The sequence below is a fragment of the Oncorhynchus nerka genome, linkage group LG7 (assembly GCF_034236695.1).
Source record: "Oncorhynchus nerka isolate Pitt River linkage group LG7, Oner_Uvic_2.0, whole genome shotgun sequence".
Lineage (NCBI taxonomy): Eukaryota > Metazoa > Chordata > Actinopteri > Salmoniformes > Salmonidae > Oncorhynchus > Oncorhynchus nerka.
In genome coordinates this window covers 14071854-14090103 of record NC_088402.1, presented here as the reverse complement: position 1 = coordinate 14090103, position 18250 = coordinate 14071854, and the positions used below count along the sequence as shown (strand labels likewise).

General features: G+C 46.8%; 1 protein-coding gene across 1 annotated transcript in view; it reads left to right on the top strand.

Annotated features, from left to right (window-relative positions):
* Window positions 1–202: 202 nt before the first annotated feature.
* LOC115126165 (ataxin-1-like) overlaps window positions 203–18250 on the top strand; it is a 230822-nt gene continuing 212774 nt past the window's right edge. Inside the window, 1 exon segment of the mRNA XM_065020241.1 lies at window positions 203–373. The gene's annotated coding sequence lies outside the window, so the exon portion shown is untranslated.

Sequence of the window (18250 nt, the reverse complement as noted above, 5' to 3'; positions counted from 1 at the left end):
CTACTCACTCTCCCTCCCTCTCTCTCTCACCCTCTCTCTGCCTCCCTTCCTCTCAACCTCTCTCTGCCTCCCTCCCTCTCACCCTCTCTCTGCCTCCCTTCATCTCACCCTCTCTCTGCCTCCCTCCCTCTCACCCTCTCTCCCTCCCTCTCACCCTCTCTCTGCCTCCCCCCTCTCGCCCTCCCTCTCTCTGCCTCCCCCCCTCGCCCTCCCTATCTCTCTCTCTGAAGGTGGCGGCATAGAGCGGTGGAGCTATTAGCTCCGCGCTGCAGACATCATTAGGAGTGGAGGGAGACGATTCCACCGTCAGCGCAGGAACAGGAAGCCCTGGCAACAAGGAGACACCGCTCTTACCAGACCATTACACCGTACAGTAAGTCCTGGCTCTGTCTATACTCTCAGTCTGTCATTTTTGTTGTGTCACTTTTTTCTTTGCTAAGCGGTAGAGGTAGAGAAAATGGCTGGAACTGGAAGGAAGGCGTACGCGCAAAGAGAGCGTTCGTTTATTTCCAAAGCCTTTGAAAATGTTTACTTCGCACTCTGACCTATTTTTTTGTGCCCGGAGCATAGACGGTTGTTTGTGGTTTACAGTCATGCACTTGTCATTTCGAACAAAAATGCAAACGAACTATTAAGTTTGACACATGTGAGCGCTGGTTTCGCGGACTTGAAAACGAGCAAGGAGTGTTTCACAGGCGGGTTAGTGTGTAGGACAGGCAAGCTAACTGCGCCACCCCACCCAGAAACATTGCATAAAGAATAGTAAAATACATATTTATAGTATAGCCTTCAACCGTCCACTTTTAAAATGGTTGTGATACGCGAGTAGCCTACGTGGCCGTATGTCCACTCATGCGACACATTTTAGTTTGTAATTCCATCGCGGAAGTGTTTTTTATTCTTCAAAAACAGGGCAAACCAACTAACCCTAGTCCACCTAATGTAACCGGCGTCATTATACAAATACATAGTACATGACATGCTCTTAATTGGGGGGGGTGTTATCTACTCGGTTAGGCTACAAGCCCTTTTCATTGACGCTGGCTGGTTTGTAAAGGACATTGGGTCTCCTGAATGTGTCTAGTGATTGCTCGACTACCCGTGGCGTGATGTCACTCATCCTAGCTTTGCTGGTTATATAACAGGACTGTAGTGATCCCGGGTTGTGATAGCCGAGGTATTTATACTCTGCTTACACTCAGGAATTGCACAATGCATAGTAAGATTTGCATAGTAAGACCTGTCTTCCCTAGAGGATAGTTTACAGACTGCTACATTCCACAACAACTACACTGTTATTACATGGTTACATTTGATCCAGTATCTAGAAACGATGGTGGTTGATCAAAGAGTGTTTCAATGTTGCCGAAAAAAACCCGTTATGCTGTAAAATGTAACAGTAACTTTGCAATCCATTGAAGGGGACACTTGATACTGCGAAATGATTTTTCAACAACATGCAAGCCTGCAGTAAAACAAGAATACACGTTGTCGTACTTCAGCATACACCAGCTTGCTTATGAGCATAACAATGCATGTTAAAAAAAAACATGTCTGGAGGCCGTTTTGTAATGCAGTAACATGTCTGGAGGCCGTTTTGTAATGCAGTAACATGTCTGGAGGCCGTTTTGTAATGCAGTAACATGTCTGGAGGCCGTTTTGTAATGCAGTAACATGTCAAGAGGTGAAGTATTTGTTGCACCTCTGTATCCAATAAAGAAAATAAAGATTGGTTGGATCACAATTATAATCACAATCTTGATGATCTTATTTGTTGTGAAATTGACCGATATTACTTGTTAGATATGACTTGTTTTAGATACTGCTGCACTGTCGGGAACTAGAAGCACAAGCATTTGGCTACACTAGCAGTAACATCTGCTTAACACGTGTATGTGACAAATCCAATTTGATTTGATTTGATTGTTTCATCTCAATACCTGATCGGCCCGTGTGTTGTTTATGTATGCAAATATGTTCCATTATGTTGTTGCACATACAGAGGACTCTGTATGGTGGGTTGCTGTTGCTATGGAGTTGACATTTATACTAGGTTATTTTGCTACAGTTATTCTGTATATAACCTGTGTATATAACCTGTGTATATCACCTGTGTATATAACCTGTGTATATAACCTGTGTATATAACCTGTGTATATAACCTGTGTATATAACCTATGTATATAACCTGTGTATATAACCTATGTATATAACCTGTGTATATAACCTGTGTATATAACCTGTGTATATAACCTGTGTATATAACCTGTGTATATAACCTGTGTATATAACCTGTGTATATAACCTGTGTATATAACCTGTGTATATCACCTGTGTATATAACCTGTGTATATCACCTGTGTATATAACCTGTGTATATAACCTGTGTATATCACCTGTGTATATAACCTGTGTATATCACCTGTGTATATAACCTGTGTATATCACCTGTGTATATAACCTGTGTATATAACCTGTGTATATCACCTGTGTATATAACCTGTGTATATAACCTGTGTATATAACCTATGTATATAACCTGTGTATATCACCTGTGTATATAACCTGTGTATATAACCTATGTATATAACCTGTGTATATAACCTATGTATATAACCTGTATATATAACCTATGTATATAACCTGTGTATATAACCTATGTATATAACCTGTGTATATCACCTATGTATATAACCTATGTATATAACCTGTGTATATAACCTTGCCCATTTAAACCTGTACTCTGCAGGCCACGGAACCACATTGTTTCCTTATGTACCTTGTCTTCTTGGTAGTCATAGTGTAGTATGAGGTGGGTTGGTTTGTAGTGGCTGACCAGTCATAGTGTAGTATGAGGTGGGTAGGTTTGTAGTGGCTGACCAGTCATAGTGTAGTATGAGGTGGGTAGGTTTGTAGTGGCTGACCAGTCTTAGTGTAGTATGAGGTGGGTAGGTTTGTAGTGGCTGACCAGTCATAGTGTAGTATGAGGTGGGTAGGTTTGTAGTGGCTGACCAGTCATAGTGTAGTATGAGGTGGGTAGGTTTGTAGTGGCTGACCAGTCATAGTGTAGTATGAGGTGGGTAGGTTTGTAGTGGCTGACCAGTCATAGTGTAGTATGAGGTGGGTAGGTTTGTAGCGGTTGGCTGACCAGTGATAGTGTAGTATGAGGTGGGTTGGTTTGTAGCGGTTGGTTGACCAGTGATAGTGTAGTATGAGGTGGGTAGGTTTGTAGTGGCTCACCAGTGATAATGTAGTATGAGGTGGGTAGGTTTGTAGTGACTGACCAGTGATAGTGTAGTATGAGGTGGGTAGGTTTGTGGTGGTTGGTTGACCAGTGATAGTGTAGTATGAGGTGGGTAGGTTTGTAGTGGCTCACCAGTGATAATGTAGTATGAGGTGGGTAGGTTTGTAGTGACTGACCAGTGATAGTGTAGTATGAGGTGGGTAGGTTTGTGGCGGCTGGCTGGCCAGTCATAGTGTAGTTTGAGGTGGGTAGGTTTGTGTCGGCTGGCTGACCAGTCATAGTGTAGTATGAGGTGGGTTGGTTTGTAGCGGTTGGTTGACCAGTGATAGTGTAGTTTGAGGTGGGTAGGTTTGTAGTGGCTGACCAGTGATAGTGTAGTATGAGGTGGGTTGGTTTGTAGCGGTTGGTTGACCAGTCATAGTGTAGTTTGAGGTGGGTAGGTTTGTAGTGGCTGACCAGTCATAGTGTAGTATGAGGTGGGTAGGTTTGTAGTGGCTGACCAGTCATAGTGTAGTATGAGGTGGGTAGGTTTGTAGTTGGCTGACCAGTGATAGTGTAGTATGAGGTGGGTAGGTTTGTAGTGGCTGACCAGTGATAGTGTAGTATGAGGTGGGTAGGTTTGTAGTGGCTGACCAGTGATAGTGTAGTATGAGGTGGGTAGGTTTGTAGTGGCTGACCAGTGATAGTGTAGTTTGAGGTGGGTAGGTTTGTAGTGGCTGACCAGCCATAGTGTAGTATGAGGTGGGTAGGTTTGTAGTGGCTGACCAGTCATAGTGTAGTATGAGGTGGGTAGGTTTGTAGCGGTTGGCTGACCAGTGATAGTGTAGTATGAGGTGGGTAGGTTTGTAGTGGCTGACCAGTCATAGTGTAGTATGAGGTGGGTAGGTTTGTAGTGGCTCACCAGTGATAGTGTAGTATGAGGTGGGTAGGTTTGTAGTGACTGACCAGTGATAGTGTAGTATGAGGTGGGTAGGTTTGTGGTGGTTGGTTGACCAGTGATAGTGTAGTATGAGGTGGGTAGGTTTGTAGTGGCTCACCAGTGATAATGGAGTATGAGGTGGGTAGGTTTGTCGTGACTGACCAGTGATAGTGTAGTATGAGGTGGGTAGGTTTGTGGCGGCTGGCTGGCCAGTCATAGTGTAGTTTGAGGTGGGTAGGTTTGTGTCGGCTGGCTGACCAGTCATAGTGTAGTATGAGGTGGGTAGGTTTGTAGCGGTTGGTTGACCAGTGATAGTGTAGTTTGAGGTGGGTAGGTTTGTAGTGGCTGACCAGTGATAGTGTAGTATGAGGTGGGTAGGTTTGTAGCGGTTGGCTGACCAGTGATAGTGTAGTATGAGGTGGGTAGGTTTGTAGCGGTTGACCAGTGATAGTGTAGTTTGAGGTGGGTAGGTTTGTAGTGGCTGACCAGTCATAGTGTAGTATGAGGTGGGTAGGTTTGTAGTGGCTGACCAGTCATAGTGTAGTATGAGGTGGGTAGGTTTGTAGTGGCTGACCAGTCATAGTGTAGTATGAGGTGGGTAGGTTTGTAGTGGTTGACCAGTGATAGTGTAGTTTGAGGTGGGTAGGTTTGTAGTGGCTGACCAGTGATAGTGTAGTATGAGGTGGGTAGGTTTGTAGCGGTTGGCTGACCAGTGATAGTGTAGTATGAGGTGGGTAGGTTTGTAGTGGCTGACCAGTGATAGTGTAGTATGAGGTGGGTAGGTTTGTAGTGGCTGACCAGTGATATTGTAGTATGAGGTGGGTAGGTTTGTAGTGGCTGACCAGTCATAGTGTAGTATGAGGTGGGTAGGTTTGTAGCGTCTGGCCAGTGATAGTGTAGTTTGAGGTGGGTAGGTTTGTAGTGGCTCACCAGTGATAGTGTAGTTTGAGGTGGGTAGGTTTGTAGCGGTTGGCTGACCAGTGATAGTGTAGTATGAGGTGGGTAGGTTTGTAGCGGTTGGCTAACCAGTGATAGTGTAGTATAAGGTGGGTAGGTTTGTAGCGGTTGGCTGACCAGTGATAGTGTAGTATGAGGTGGGTAGGTTTGTAGTGGCTGACCAGTCATAGTGTAGTATGAGGTGGGTAGGTTTGTAGTGGCTGACCAGTCATAGTGTAGTATGAGGTGGGTAGGTTTGTAGTGGCTGACCAGTCATAGTGCAGTATGAGGTGGGTAGGTTTGTAGTGGCTGACCAGTCATAGTGTAGTATGAGGTGGGTAGGTTTGTAGCGGTTGGCTGACCAGTGATAGTGTAGTATGAGGTGGGTTGGTTTGTAGCGGTTGGTTGACCAGTGATAGTGTAGTATGAGGTGGGTAGGTTTGTAGTGGCTCACCAGTGATAGTGTAGTATGAGGTGGGTAGGTTTGTAGTGACTGACCAGTGATAATGTAGTATGAGGTGGGTAGGTTTGTAGTGACTGACCAGTGATAGTGTAGTATGAGGTGGGTAGGTTTGTAGCGGTTGGCTAACCAGTGATAGTGTAGTATAAGGTGGGTAGGTTTGTAGTGGCTGACCAGTGATAGTGTAGTATGAGGTGGGTAGGTTTGTAGCGGTTGGCTGACCAGTGATAGTGTAGTATGAGGTGGGTAGGTTTGTAGCGGTTGACCAGTGATAGTGTAGTATGAGGTGGGTAGGTTTGTAGTGTCTCACCAGTGATAATGTAGTATGAGGTGGGTAGGTTTGTAGTGACTGACCAGTGATAGTGTAGTATGAGGTGGGTAGGTTTGTAGCGGTTGGCTGACCAGTGATAGTGTAGTATGAGGTGGTTAGGTTTTTAGCGGTTGGCTGACCAGTGATAGTGTAGTATGAGGTGGGTAGGTTTGTAGTGGCTGACCAGTGATAGTGTAGTATGAGGTGGGTAGGTTTGTAGTGGCTGACCAGTGATAGTGTAGTATGAGGTGGGTAGGTTTGTAGTGGCTGACCAGTGATAGTGTAGTATGAGGTGGGTAGGTTTGTAGTGGCTGACCAGTCATAGTGTAGTATGAGGTGGGTAGGTTTGTAGCGTCTGGCCAGTGATAGTGTAGTTTGAGGTGGGTAGGTTTGTAGTGGCTCACCAGTGATAGTGTAGTTTGAGGTGGGTAGGTTTGTAGCGGTTGGCTGACCAGTGATAGTGTAGTATGAGGTGGGTAGGTTTGTAGCGAGTTGGCTGACCAGTGATAGTGTAGTATGAGGTGGGTAGGTTTGTAGCGGTTGGCTGACCAGTGATAGTGTAGTATGAGGTGGGTAGGTTTGTAGGTTTTTAGTTGGCTGACCAGTGATAGTGTAGTATGAGGTGGGTAGGTTTGTAGTGTCTCACCAGTGATAATGTAGTATGAGGTGGGTAGGTTTGTAGTGACTGACCAGTGATAGTGTAGTATGAGGTGGGTAGGTTTGTAGCGGTTGGCTGACCAGTGATAGTGTAGTATGAGGTGGTTAGGTTTTTAGCGGTTGGCTGACCAGTGATAGTGTAGTATGAGGTGGGTAGGTTTGTAGTGGCTGACCAGTGATAGTGTAGTATGAGGTGGGTAGGTTTGTAGTGGCTGACCAGTGATAGTGTAGTATGAGGTGGGTAGGTTTGTAGTGGCTGACCAGTGATAGTGTAGTATGAGGTGGGTAGGTTTGTAGTGGCTGACCAGTCATAGTGTAGTATGAGGTGGGTAGATTTGTAGTGGCTGACCAGTCATAGTGTAGTATGAGGTGGGTAGGTTTGTAGTGGCTGACCAGTCATAGTGTAGTATGAGTTGGGTAGGTTTGTAGTGGCTGACCAGTGATAGTGTAGTATGAGGTGGGTAGGTTTGTAGCGGTTGGCTGACCAGTGATAGTGTAGTATGAGGTGGGTAGGTTTGTAGTGTGTCACCAGTGATAATGTAGTATGAGGTGGGTAGGTTTGTAGTGACTGACCAGTGATAGTGTAGTATGAGGTGGGTAGGTTTGTAGCGGTTGGCTGACCAGTGATAGTGTAGTATGAGGTGGTTAGGTTTTTAGCGGTTGGCTGACCAGTGATAGTGTAGTATGAGGTGGGTAGGTTTGTAGTGGCTGACCAGTGATAGTGTAGTATGAGGTGGGTAGGTTTGTAGTGGCTGACCAGTGATAGTGTAGTATGAGGTGGGTAGGTTTGTAGTGGCTGACCAGTGATAGTGTAGTATGAGGTGGGTAGGTTTGTAGTGGCTGACCAGTCATAGTGTAGTATGAGGTGGGTAGGTTTGTAGCGTCTGGCCAGTGATAGTGTAGTTTGAGGTGGGTAGGTTTGTAGTGGCTCACCAGTGATAGTGTAGTTTGAGGTGGGTAGGTTTGTAGCGGTTGGCTGACCAGTGATAGTGTAGTATGAGGTGGGTAGGTTTGTAGCGGTTGGCTGACCAGTGATAGTGTAGTATGAGGTGGGTAGGTTTGTAGCGGTTGGCTGACCAGTGATAGTGTAGTATGAGGTGGGTAGGTTTGTAGCGGTTGGCTGACCAGTGATAGTGTAGTATGAGGTGGGTAGGTTTGTAGTGTCTCACCAGTGATAATGTAGTATGAGGTGGGTAGGTTTGTAGTGACTGACCAGTGATAGTGTAGTATGAGGTGGGTAGGTTTGTAGCGGTTTGCTGACCAGTGATAGTGTAGTATGAGGTGGTTAGGTTTTTAGCGGTTGGCTGACCAGTGATAGTGTAGTATGAGGTGGGTAGGTTTGTAGTGGCTGACCAGTGATAGTGTAGTATGAGGTGGGTAGGTTTGTAGTGGCTGACCAGTGATAGTGTAGTATGAGGTGGGTAGGTTTGTAGTGGCTGACCAGTGATAGTGTAGTATGAGGTGGGTAGGTTTGTAGTGGCTGACCAGTCATAGTGTAGTATGAGGTGGGTAGGTTTGTAGCGTCTAGTGTAGTGATAGTGTAGTTTGAGGTGGGTAGGTTTGTAGTGGCTCACCAGTGATAGTGTAGTATGAGGTGGGTAGGTTTGTAGCGGTTGGCTGACCAGTGATAGTGTAGTATGAGGTGGGTAGGTTTGTAGTTCCTATGAGGTTGGCTGACCAGTGATAGTGTAGTATGAGTTGGGTAGGTTTATAGTGGTGACCAGTGGCTCAGTGATAATGTAGTATGAGGTGGGTAGGTTTGTAGTGACTGACCAGTGATAGTGTAGTATGAGGTGGGTAGGTTTGTAGCGGTTGGCTGACCAGTGATAGTGTAGTATGAGGTGGGTAGGTTTGTAGCGTGTTGGCTGACCAGTGATAGTGTAGTATGAGGTGGGTAGGTTTGTAGTGGCTGACCAGTGATAGTGTAGTATGAGGTGGGTAGGTTTGTAGTGTCTCACCAGTGATAATGTAGTATGAGGTGGGTAGGTTTGTAGTGACTGACCAGTGATAGTGTAGTATGAGGTGGGTAGGTTTGTAGCGGTTTGCTGACCAGTGATAGTGTAGTATGAGGTGGTTAGGTTTTTAGCGGTTGGCTGACCAGTGATAGTGTAGTATGAGGTGGGTAGGTTTGTAGTGGCTGACCAGTGATAGTGTAGTATGAGGTGGGTAGGTTTGTAGTGGCTGACCAGTGATAGTGTAGTATGAGGTGGGTAGGTTTGTAGTGGCTGACCAGTGATAGTGTAGTATGAGGTGGGTAGGTTTGTAGTGGCTGACCAGTCATAGTGTAGTATGAGGTGGGTAGGTTTGTAGTGTAGTTTGAGGTGGGTAGGTTTGTAGTGGCTCACCAGTGATAGTGTAGTTTGAGGTGGGTAGGTTTGTAGTGGCTCACCAGTGATAGTGTAGTTTGAGGTGGGTAGGTTTGTAGCGGTTGGCTGACCAGTGATAGTGTAGTATGAGGTGGGTAGGTTTGTAGCGGTTGGCTGACCAGTGATAGTGTAGTATGAGTTGGGTAGGTTTATAGTGGCTCACCAGTGATAATGTAGTATGAGGTGGGTAGGTTTGTAGTGACTGACCAGTGATAGTGTAGTATGAGGTGGGTAGGTTTGTAGCGGTTGGCTGACCAGTGATAGTGTAGTATGAGGTGGGTAGGTTTGTAGCGGTTGGCTGACCAGTGATAGTGTAGTATGAGGTGGGTAGGTTTGTAGCGGTTGGCTGACCAGTGATAGTGTAGTATGAGGTGGGTAGGTTTGTAGTGGTTTGTAGTGCTCACCAGTGATAATGTAGTATGAGGTGGGTAGGTTTGTAGTGACTGACCAGTGATAGTGTAGTATGAGGTGGGTTGGTTTGTAGTTGGTTGACCAGTCATAGTGTAGTTTGAGGTGGGTAGGTTTGTAGTGGCTGACCAGTCATAGTGTAGTATGAGGTGGGTAGGTTTTAGCGGTTGGCTGACCAGTGATAGTGTAGTATGAGGTGGGTAGGTTTGTAGCGGTTGACCAGTGATAGTGTAGTTTGAGGTGGGTAGGTTTGTAGTGGCTGACCAGTCATAGTGTAGTATGAGGTGGGTAGGTTTGTAGTGGCTGACCAGTCATAGTGTAGTATGAGGTGGGTAGGTTTGTAGTGGCTGACCAGTGATAGTGTAGTATGAGGTGGGTAGGTTTGTAGTGGCTGACCAGTCATAGTGTAGTATGAGGTGGGTAGGTTTGTAGTGGCTGACCAGTCATAGTGTAGTATGAGGTGGGTAGGTTTGTAGCGGTTGGCTGATGACCAGTGATAGTGTAGTATGAGGTGGGTAGGTTTGTAGTGGCTGACCAGTCATAGTGTAGTATGAGGTGGGTAGGTTTGTAGTGGCTGACCAGTCATAGTGTAGTATGAGGTGGGTAGGTTTGTAGTGGCTGACCAGTCATAGTGTAGTATGAGGTGGGTAGGTTTGTAGTGGCTGACCAGTCATAGTGTAGTATGAGGTGGGTAGGTTTGTAGCGGTTGGCTGACCAGTGATAGTGTAGTGGGTAGGTGAGGTGACCAGTGATAGGTTTGTAGGTTTGTAGCGGTTGGCTGACCAGTGATAGTGTAGTATGAGGTGGGTAGGTTTGTAGCGGTTGGCTGACCAGTGATAGTGTAGTATGAGGTGGGTAGGTTTGTAGTGGCTGACCAGTGATAGTGTAGTATGAGGTGGGTAGGTTTGTAGTGGCTGACCAGTCATAGTGTAGTATGAGGTGGGTAGGTTTGTAGCGGTTGGCTGACCAGTGATAGTGTAGTATGAGGTGGGTAGGTTTGTAGCGGTTGACCAGTGATAGTGTAGTTTGAGGTGGGTAGGTTTGTAGTGGCTGACCAGTCATAGTGTAGTATGAGGTGGGTAGGTTTGTAGTGGCTGACCAGTCATAGTGTAGTATGAGGTGGGTAGGTTTGTAGTGGCTGACCAGTCATAGTGTAGTATGAGGTGGGTAGGTTTGTAGTGGCTGACCAGTGATAGTGTAGTATGAGGTGGGTAGGTTTGTAGTGGCTGACCAGTGATAGTGTAGTATGAGGTGGGTAGGTTTGTAGCGTCTGGCCAGTGATAGTGTAGTTTGAGGTGGGTAGGTTTGTAGTGGCTCACCAGTGATAGTGTAGTATGAGGTGGGTAGGTTTGTAGCGGTTGGCTGACCAGTGATAGTGTAGTATGAGGTGGTTAGGTTTTTAGCGGTTGGCTGACCAGTGATAGTGTAGTATGAGGTGGGTAGGTTTGTAGTGTCTCACCAGTGATAATGTAGTATGAGGTGGGTAGGTTTGTAGTGACTGACCAGTGATAGTGTAGTATGAGGTGGGTAGGTTTGTAGCGGTTGGCTGACCAGTGATAGTGTAGTATGAGGTGGTTAGGTTTTTAGCGGTTGGCTGACCAGTGATAGTGTAGTATGAGGTGGGTAGGTTTGTAGTGGCTGACCAGTGATAGTGTAGTATGAGGTGGGTAGGTTTGTAGTGGCTGACCAGTGATAGTGTAGTATGAGGTGGGTAGGTTTGTAGTGGCTGACCAGTGATAGTGTAGTATGAGGTGGGTAGGTTTGTAGTGGCTGACCAGTCATAGTGTAGTATGAGGTGGGTAGATTTGTAGTGGCTGACCAGTCATAGTGTAGTATGAGGTGGGTAGGTTTGTAGTGGCTGACCAGTCATAGTGTAGTATGAGTTGGGTAGGTTTGTAGTGGCTGACCAGTGATAGTGTAGTATGAGGTGGGTAGGTTTGTAGCGGTTGGCTGACCAGTGATAGTGTAGTATGAGGTGGGTAGGTTTGTAGTGTCTCACCAGTGATAATGTAGTATGAGGTGGGTAGGTTTGTAGTGACTGACCAGTGATAGTGTAGTATGAGGTGGGTAGGTTTGTAGCGGTTGGCTGACCAGTGATAGTGTAGTATGAGGTGGTTAGGTTTTTAGCGGTTGGCTGACCAGTGATAGTGTAGTATGAGGTGGGTAGGTTTGTAGTGGCTGACCAGTGATAGTGTAGTATGAGGTGGGTAGGTTTGTAGTGGCTGACCAGTGATAGTGTAGTATGAGGTGGGTAGGTTTGTAGTGGCTGACCAGTGATAGTGTAGTATGAGGTGGGTAGGTTTGTAGTGGCTGACCAGTCATAGTGTAGTATGAGGTGGGTAGGTTTGTAGCGTCTGGCCAGTGATAGTGTAGTTTGAGGTGGGTAGGTTTGTAGTGGCTCACCAGTGATAGTGTAGTATGAGGTGGGTAGGTTTGTAGCGGTTGGCTGACCAGTGATAGTGTAGTATGAGGTGGGTAGGTTTGTAGCGGTTGGCTGACCAGTGATAGTGTAGTATGAGGTGGGTAGGTTTGTAGTGTCTCACCAGTGATAATGTAGTATGAGGTGGTTAGGTTTGTAGTGACTGACCAGTGATAGTGTAGTATGAGGTGGGTAGGTTTGTAGCGGTTGGCTGACCAGTGATAGTGTAGTATGAGGTGGTTAGGTTTTTAGCGGTTGGCTGACCAGTGATAGTGTAGTATGAGGTGGGTAGGTTTGTAGTGGCTGACCAGTGATAGTGTAGTATGAGGTGGGTAGGTTTGTAGTGGCTGACCAGTGATAGTGTAGTATGAGGTGGGTAGGTTTGTAGTGGCTGACCAGTGATAGTGTAGTATGAGGTGGGTAGGTTTGTAGTGGCTGACCAGTCATAGTGTAGTATGAGGTGGGTAGGTTTGTAGCGTCTGGCCAGTGATAGTGTAGTTTGAGGTGGGTAGGTTTGTAGTGGCTCACCAGTGATAGTGTAGTTTGAGGTGGGTAGGTTTGTAGCGGTTGGCTGACCAGTGATAGTGTAGTAGTATGAGGTGGGTAGGTTTGTAGCGGTTGGCTGACCAGTGATAGTGTAGTATGAGGTGGGTAGGTTTGTAGCGGTTGGCTGACCAGTGATAGTGTAGTATGAGGTGGGTAGGTTTGTAGCGGTTGGCTGACCAGTGATAGTGTAGTATGAGGTGGGTAGGTTTGTAGTGTCTCACCAGTGATAATGTAGTATGAGGTGGGTAGGTTTGTAGTGACTGACCAGTGATAGTGTAGTATGAGGTGGGTAGGTTTGTAGCGGTTTGACCAGTGATAGTGTAGTATGAGGTGGTTAGGTTTTTAGCGGTTGGCTGACCAGTGATAGTGTAGTATGAGGTGGGTAGGTTTGTAGTGGCTGACCAGTGATAGTGTAGTATGAGGTGGGTAGGTTTGTAGTGGCTGACCAGTGATAGTGTAGTATGAGGTGGGTAGGTTTGTAGTGGCTGACCAGTGATAGTGTAGTATGAGGTGGGTAGGTTTGTAGTGGCTGACCAGTCATAGTGTAGTATGAGGTGGGTAGGTTTGTAGCGTCTGGCCAGTGATAGTGTAGTTTGAGGTGGGTAGGTTTGTAGTGGCTCACCAGTGATAGTGTAGTTTGAGGTGGGTAGGTTTGTAGCGGTTGGCTGACCAGTGATAGTGTAGTATGAGGTGGGTAGGTTTGTAGCGGTTGGCTGACCAGTGATAGTGTAGTATGAGTTGGGTAGGTTTATAGTGGCTCACCAGTGATAATGTAGTATGAGGTGGGTAGGTTTGTAGTGACTGACCAGTGATAGTGTAGTATGAGGTGGGTATGTTTGTGGCGGCTGGCTGGCCAGTGATAGTGTAGTATGAGGTGGGTAGGTTTGTAGCGGTTGGCTGACCAGTGATAGTGTAGTATGAGGTGGGTAGGTTTGTAGCGGTTGGCTGACCAGTGATAGTGTAGTATGAGGTGGGTAGGTTTGTAGTGGCTCACCAGTGATAATGTAGTATGAGGTGGGTAGGTTTGTAGTGACTGACCAGTGATAGTGTAGTATGAGGTGGGTTGGTTTGTAGCGGTTGGTTGACCAGTCATAGTGTAGTTTGAGGTGGGTAGGTTTGTAGTGGCTGACCAGTCATAGTGTAGTATGAGGTGGGTAGGTTTTTAGCGGTTGGCTGACCAGTGATAGTGTAGTATGAGGTGGGTAGGTTTGTAGCGGTTGACCAGTGATAGTGTAGTTTGAGGTGGGTAGGTTTGTAGTGGCTGACCAGTCATAGTGTAGTATGAGGTGGGTAGGTTTGTAGTGGCTGACCAGTCATAGTGTAGTATGAGGTGGGTAGGTTTGTAGTGGCTGACCAGTCATAGTGTAGTATGAGGTGGGTAGGTTTGTAGTGGCTGACCAGTCATAGTGTAGTATGAGGTGGGTAGGTTTGTAGTGGCTGACCAGTCATAGTGTAGTATGAGGTGGGTAGGTTTGTAGCGGTTGGCTGACCAGTGATAGTGTAGTATGAGGTGGGTAGGTTTGTAGTGGCTGACCAGTCATAGTGTAGTATGAGGTGGGTAGGTTTGTAGTGGCTGACCAGTCATAGTGTAGTATGAGGTGGGTAGGTTTGTAGTGGCCGACCAGTCATAGTATAGTATGAGGTGGGTAGGTTTGTAGTGGCTGACCAGTCATAGTGTAGTATGAGGTGGGTAGGTGTGTAGCGGTTGGCTGACCAGTGATAGTGTAGTATGACCAGTGATAGTGTAGTATGAGGTGCGTAGGTTTGTAGTGGCTGACCAGTGATAGTGTAGTATGAGGTGGGTAGGTTTGTAGCGGTTGGCTGACCAGTGATAGTGTAGTATGAGGTGGGTAGGTTTGTAGTGGCTGACCAGTGATAGTGTAGTATGAGGTGGGTAGGTTTGTAGTGGCTGACCAGTCATAGTGTAGTATGAGGTGGGTAGGTTTGTAGCGGTTGGCTGACCAGTGATAGTGTAGTATGAGGTGGGTAGGTTTGTAGCGGTTGACCAGTGATAGTGTAGTTTGAGGTGGGTAGGTTTGTAGTGGCTGACCAGTCATAGTGTAGTATGAGGTGGGTAGGTTTGTAGTGGCTGACCAGTCATAGTGTAGTATGAGGTGGGTAGGTTTGTAGTGGCTGACCAGTCATAGTGTAGTATGAGGTGGGTAGGTTTGTAGTGGCTGACCAGTCATAGTGTAGTATGAGGTGGGTAGGTTTGTAGTGGCTGACCAGTGATAGTGTAGTATGAGGTGGGTAGGTTTGTAGCGGTTGGCTGACCAGTGATAGTGTAGTATGAGGTGGGTAGGTTTGTAGCGGTTGGCTGACCAGTGATAGTGTAGTATGAGGTGGGTAGGTTTGTAGCGGTTGGCTGACCAGTGATAGTGTAGTATGAGTTGGGTAGGTTTGTAGTGTCTCACCAGTGATAATGTAGTATAAGGTGGGTAGGTTTGTAGTGACTGACCAGTGATAGTGTAGTATGAGGTGGGTAGGTTTTGGCGGCTGGCTGGCCAGTCATAGTGTAGTTTGAGGTGGGTAGGTTTGTAGCGGTTGGTTGACCAGTCATAGTGTAGTATGAGGTGGGTTGGTTTGTAGCGGTTGGTTGACCAGTGATAGTGTAGTATGAGGTGGGTAGGTTTGTAGTGGTTGACCAGTGATAGTGTAGTTTGAGGTGGGTAGGTTTGTAGTGGCTGACCAGTCATAGTGTAGTATGAGGTGGGTAGGTTTGTAGTGGCTGACCAGTCATAGTGTAGTATGAGGTGGGTAGGTTTGTAGTGGCTGACCAGTCATAGTGTAGTATGAGGTGGGTAGGTTTGTAGTGGCTGACCAGTCATAGTGTAGTTTGAGGTGGGTAGGTTTGTAGCGTCTGGCCAGTGATAGTGTAGTTTGAGATGGGTAGGTTTGTAGCGTCTGGCCAGTGATAGTGTAGTTTGAGGTGGGTTAGTTTGTAGTGGCTCACCAGTGATAGTGTAGTATGAGGTGGGTAGGTTTGTAGCGTCTGGCCAGTGATAGTGTAGTTTGAGATTGGTAGGTTTGTAGCGTCTGGCCAGTGATAGTGTAGTTTGAGGTGGGTTAGTTTGTAGTGGCTCACCAGTGATAGTGTAGTATGAGGTGGGTAGGTTTGTAGTGGTTGACCAGTGATAGTGTAGTTTGAGGTGGGTAGGTTTGTAGTGGTTGACCAGTGATAGTGTAGTTTGAGGTGGGTAGGTTTGTAGTGCTTGACCAGTGATAGTGTAGTATGAGGTGGGTAGGTTTGTGGCAGCTGACCAGTGATAGTGTAGTATGAGGTGGGTAGGTTTGTAGCGCTTGGCTGACCAGTGATAGTGTAGTATGAGGTGGGTAGGTTTGTAGTGGTTGACCAGTGATAGTGTAGTATGAGGTGGGTAGGTTTGTAGTGGCTGACCAGTGATAGTATAGTATGAGGTGGGTAGGTTTGTAGTGGTTGACCAGTGATAGTGTAGTTTGAGGTGGGTAGGTTTGTAGTGGTTGACCAGTCATAGTGTAGTATGAGGTGGGTAGGTTTGTAGTGGCTGACCAGTCATAGTGTAGTTTGAGGTGGGTAGGTTTGTAGCGTCTGGCCAGTGATAGTGTAGTTTGAGGTGGGTAGGTTTGTAGTGGCTGACCAGTGATAGTGTAGTATGAGGTGGGTAGGTTTGTAGTGGCTGACCAGTGATAGTGTAGTATGAGGTGGGTAGGTTTGTAGTGGCTGACCAGTGATAGTGTAGTATGAGGTGGGTAGGTTTGTAGTGACTGACCAGTCATAGTGTAGTATGAGGTGGGTAGGTTTGTAGCGTCTGGCCAGTGATAGTGTAGTTTGAGGTGGGTAGGTTTGTAGTGGCTCACCAGTGATAGTGTAGTTTGAGGTGGGTAGGTTTGTAGCGGTTGGTTGACCAGTCATAGTGTAGTATGAGGTGGGTAGGTTTGTATCGGTTGGCTGACCAGTGATAGTGTAGTATGAGGTGGGTAGGTTTGTAGCGGTTGGCTGACCAGTGATAGTGTAGTATGAGGTGGGTAGGTTTGTAGTGGCTCACCAGTGATAATGTAGTATGAGGTGGGTAGGTTTGTAGTGACTGACCAGTGATAGTGTAGTATGAGGTGGGTAGGTTTGTGGCGGCTGGCTGGCCAGTCATAGTGTAGTTTGAGGTGGGTAGGTTTGTGTCCGCTGGCTGACCAGTCATAGTGTAGTATGAGGTGGGTAGGTTTGTAGCGGTTGGCTGACCAGTGATAGTGTAGTATGAGGTGGGTAGGTTTGTAGCGGTTGACCAGTGATAGTGTAGTTTGAGGTGGGTAGGTTTGTAGCGTCTGGCCAGTGATAGTGTAGTTTGAGGTGGGTTAGTTTGTAGTGGCTCACCAGTGATAGTGTAGTATGAGGTGGGTAGGTTTGTAGCGTCTGGCCAGTGATAGTGTAGTTTGAGATTGGTAGGTTTGTAGCGTCTGGCCAGTGATAGTGTAGTTTGAGGTGGGTTAGTTTGTAGTGGCTCACCAGTGATAGTGTAGTATGAGGTGGGTAGGTTTGTAGTGGTTGACCAGTGATAGTGTAGTTTGAGGTGGGTAGGTTTGTAGTGGTTGACCAGTGATAGTGTAGTTTGAGGTGGGTAGGTTTGTAGTGCTTGACCAGTGATAGTGTAGTATGAGGTGGGTAGGTTTGTGGCAGCTGACCAGTGATAGTGTAGTATGAGGTGGGTAGGTTTGTAGCGCTTGGCTGACCAGTGATAGTGTAGTATGAGGTGGGTAGGTTTGTAGTGGTTGACCAGTGATAGTGTAGTATGAGGTGGGTAGGTTTGTAGTGGCTGACCAGTGATAGTATAGTATGAGGTGGGTAGGTTTGTAGTGGTTGACCAGTGATAGTGTAGTTTGAGGTGGGTAGGTTTGTAGTGGTTGACCAGTCATAGTGTAGTATGAGGTGGGTAGGTTTGTAGTGGCTGACCAGTCATAGTGTAGTTTGAGGTGGGTAGGTTTGTAGCGTCTGGCCAGTGATAGTGAGTTTGAGGTGGGTAGGTTTGTAGTGGCTGACCAGTGATAGTGTAGTATGAGGTGGGTAGGTTTGTAGTGGCTGACCAGTGATAGTGTAGTATGAGGTGGGTAGGTTTGTAGTGGCTGACCAGTGATAGTGTAGTATGAGGTGGGTAGGTTTGTAGTGACTGACCAGTCATAGTGTAGTATGAGGTGGGTAGGTTTGTAGCGTCTGGCCAGTGATAGTGTAGTTTGAGGTGGGTAGGTTTGTAGTGGCTCACCAGTGATAGTGTAGTTTGAGGTGGGTAGGTTTGTAGCGGTTGGTTGACCAGTCATAGTGTAGTATGAGGTGGGTAGGTTTGTATCGGTTGGCTGACCAGTGATAGTGTAGTATGAGGTGGGTAGGTTTGTAGCGGTTGGCTGACCAGTGATAGTGTAGTATGAGGTGGGTAGGTTTGTAGTGGCTCACCAGTGATAATGTAGTATGAGGTGGGTAGGTTTGTAGTGACTGACCAGTGATAGTGTAGTATGAGGTGGGTAGGTTTGTGGCGGCTGGCTGGCCAGTCATAGTGTAGTTTGAGGTGGGTAGGTTTGTGTCCGCTGGCTGACCAGTCATAGTGTAGTATGAGGTGGGTAGGTTTGTAGCGGTTGGCTGACCAGTGATAGTGTAGTATGAGGTGGGTAGGTTTGTAGCGGTTGACCAGTGATAGTGTAGTTTGAGGTGGGTAGGTTTGTAGTGGCTGCCCAGTCATAGTGTAGTATAAGGTGGGTAGGTTTGTAGTGGCTGACCAGTCATAGTGTAGTATGAGGTGGGTAGGTTTGTAGTGGCTGACCAGTCATAGTGTAGTATGAGGTGGGTAGGTTTGTAGTGGCTGACCAGTCATAGTGTAGTATGAGGTGGGTAGGTTTGTAGTGGTTACCAGTGATAGTGTAGTATGAGGTGGGTAGGTTTGTAGCGGTTGGCTGACCAGTGATAGTGTAGTATGAGGTGGGTAGGTTTGTAGTGGCTGACCAGTCATAGTGTAGTATGAGGTGGGT